Here is a 2645-nt window from a genome sequence, read left to right as displayed (position 1 = left end):
CTGTTGTGAGGTTGTGTACCACCGAGGGCTACGCCGGGGACGAAGCCTCTCCGCCGATTCTAGATCTCCAGTTCAATGCATACATACGTACTGGAAGATAGTAGATAGTGGTTCAAAATGGTTCAAATGGCTCTGAGCACTATGGGACTTAACATCTTCGGTCATCAGTCCCCTAGAACTTAGAACTACTTAAACCTAACTAACCCAAGGACATCACACACATCCATGCCCGAGGCAGGATTCGAACCTGCGACCGCAGCAGTCGCGCGGCTCCGGACTGAGCGCCTAGAACCGCTAGACCACCGCGGCCGGTTTGTCAATGGTCTTTAGTGTTTTGTGCTTAACTGCGGAAATAGGGAGACAACAAATTTAGGGTTCGACTGCGTGGCGGAAATCCTCCCTGCGCCACTGTACCACTCCGACTGCCCAGCAGTAAATGTACGCCTCTGTGCTCGCACAAACACTGTGTGTTGCATACATAGTGTTTCAGGGTGCTGACTTGATACATGTACGTCGTTCAGAGAGCACTCAATTAAACATTCAGCAGCCTTTTTTCATCATTCTGTCTTCTCATTTCATCGTCAGTAAAACGTTATCCGCAAGCAGTTGCGTCTGTTAGTTAACGCACTTTCTGTACTGATTTTATTACACTTGAAAGCAGCTACCAAGCGAATTCACGCAGTTGTTTGCACACTGGACTCGTATTCTGCAGGATGAAGATTCAGATCCCCGTGCGGCCAATCAGAGTTAGGTTTTCGTGGTTTTCTTAAACCGCTTAAAGCAAATTCCTAAATCGTTCTTTTCAGTGGATGCATGGTCGATTTCCTTCAAAACTGAGCTTTTGCTCCGTCTCTAATGACCTTGTTACCGACGGGACGATAATCTCCAATCTTCCTCCCTTCCTTTGAACTCAGATGTTCCATGTTACACGCTCGAGCTTAGTTTCGAGAAGATCCGTGACTACCTGAGCGTTCCTGCGCAGTACCTTGACACTACCCACCTTGTTCCTCAACGGTAGCAACGGACAGACTGTGAGTCCATTAAAGAAAATCTATTCGCAGTCTCGAATATGAACCAGCTTCAGCTGTAAATTGGAATGACGACAACGAAAATTTGTGCCGTCCCTGTACTCTAACTCGTATTTCCCGCGTTACGGGAGCGGTCGCGCAAGCCTCTTCGGCTATCCGAGCACGAATAACGGCTAAACCCAAACTTCCATACGTCGTCCTCCATATGTTACAACTTGCACTAGTACGGTACGTGTATTCCCATCCAGGAAGGACAAATTTATTGAGAGTGGGGGGCCTGGTGTTGGCGCATAAATACGAAATAGCAGTGCCTGTGTTCCTAAGAAGTACGATGCGATATTCTTATGAACATGCATGCATGTCTGGCAGTGATATATGTTCAGATGGCCGAAGCAGTAAAGTGCGAAATAGAGGTCGTTACGCCAATATGCAGCCGAATGTGGTTCATATTCGCAACTGCGAACACATTTTCTGTATTTCTTTACGGCTGCAGTGCCTCTTCCTTCGGATATGGATGCGTGTCTGAAGGAATATTGCATCGTTGTTCTTAATAATACAGGCACTGCTATTTTGTGTTTCTTATGAGCTCGTTGCTAAACGGGGTGAGACTACTCAAAGCGTCTCTGAAGAAAAAAAAAAAAAAAAGAAATAAAGAAAAGAAAACGGCATTAGAGGTTTTTGGTGGGGATGTTGTGCTGTGGAGGGTCAAAGGTCACGGTATTAATACATGTAGCACTTGTGTTTGTGAGTTTTACATGTTTCCTCCTTTTTAATTTTGAAGCAAATAATTTAGAGTTGTGTTGATACTGGACGCAGTAATCGGTGTGACGTTCTGTTTCCCTATTGAGTTATGTAAGCCGGCTGGTGTGGCCATGCGCTTCTAAGCGCTTCAGTTTGGAACCGCGTGACCGCTACGGTCGCAGGTTCGAATCCTGCCTCGGGCATGGATGTGTGTGATGTCCTTAGGTTAGTTAGGTTTAACTAGTTCTAAGTTCTAGGGGACTGATGACCTCAGTAGTTAAGTCCCATAGTGCTCAGAGCCATTTTTTTTAGTTATATAAACTACACAGTTTCCCAAACGTTGGGATCAAAGTTCTACAGGCCACAGAACATCTTACGCCGAGTACTTTGGGATAAGGAACTAACAGCAGAAAATCAATATTCAAGTTTTAAATTCCATTAGAAACTTACACATTTTAGTAACAATTTAAGCCCACAACTACTGACTACCAGTCTGAATGCATGCACATTAAATATCCATGTGTCATTTGTACGCCACCATCGATAGCGAAAACTCATCTGAAAAGTTCCTCTTTAGTTTCCACTGGAGTTTCATACACAGTGTCTTCACATAGCCAGCGACGTTGCTAGGTTATGGCAGCCGGGTTGCGTGACTTTGTGAGGACGCAGTTATGTGACGGCAGAACAAAAGATCGCGGGAAAAGAAAGTGAAGAGCCAAGGGGAACAAGAAGGGAACAGATCTGAATCCTCTAAAATTTGAAGAGGGCTAAGATGTATGAAACGAAATCTCGAGAAAATTCAGCATGGGCTTTGTTGGGCAACAGTTCCCTAAAACCTGTCTCTCCCTGGTGCAGATAGACTTTTTTTTTTTTTTT

The sequence above is a fragment of the Schistocerca cancellata genome, chromosome 4 (assembly GCF_023864275.1).
Source record: "Schistocerca cancellata isolate TAMUIC-IGC-003103 chromosome 4, iqSchCanc2.1, whole genome shotgun sequence".
Taxonomy (NCBI): domain Eukaryota; kingdom Metazoa; phylum Arthropoda; class Insecta; order Orthoptera; family Acrididae; genus Schistocerca; species Schistocerca cancellata.
The sequence above is the reverse complement of the archived record's forward strand: the minus strand, read 5'-3'. Positions refer to the sequence as shown.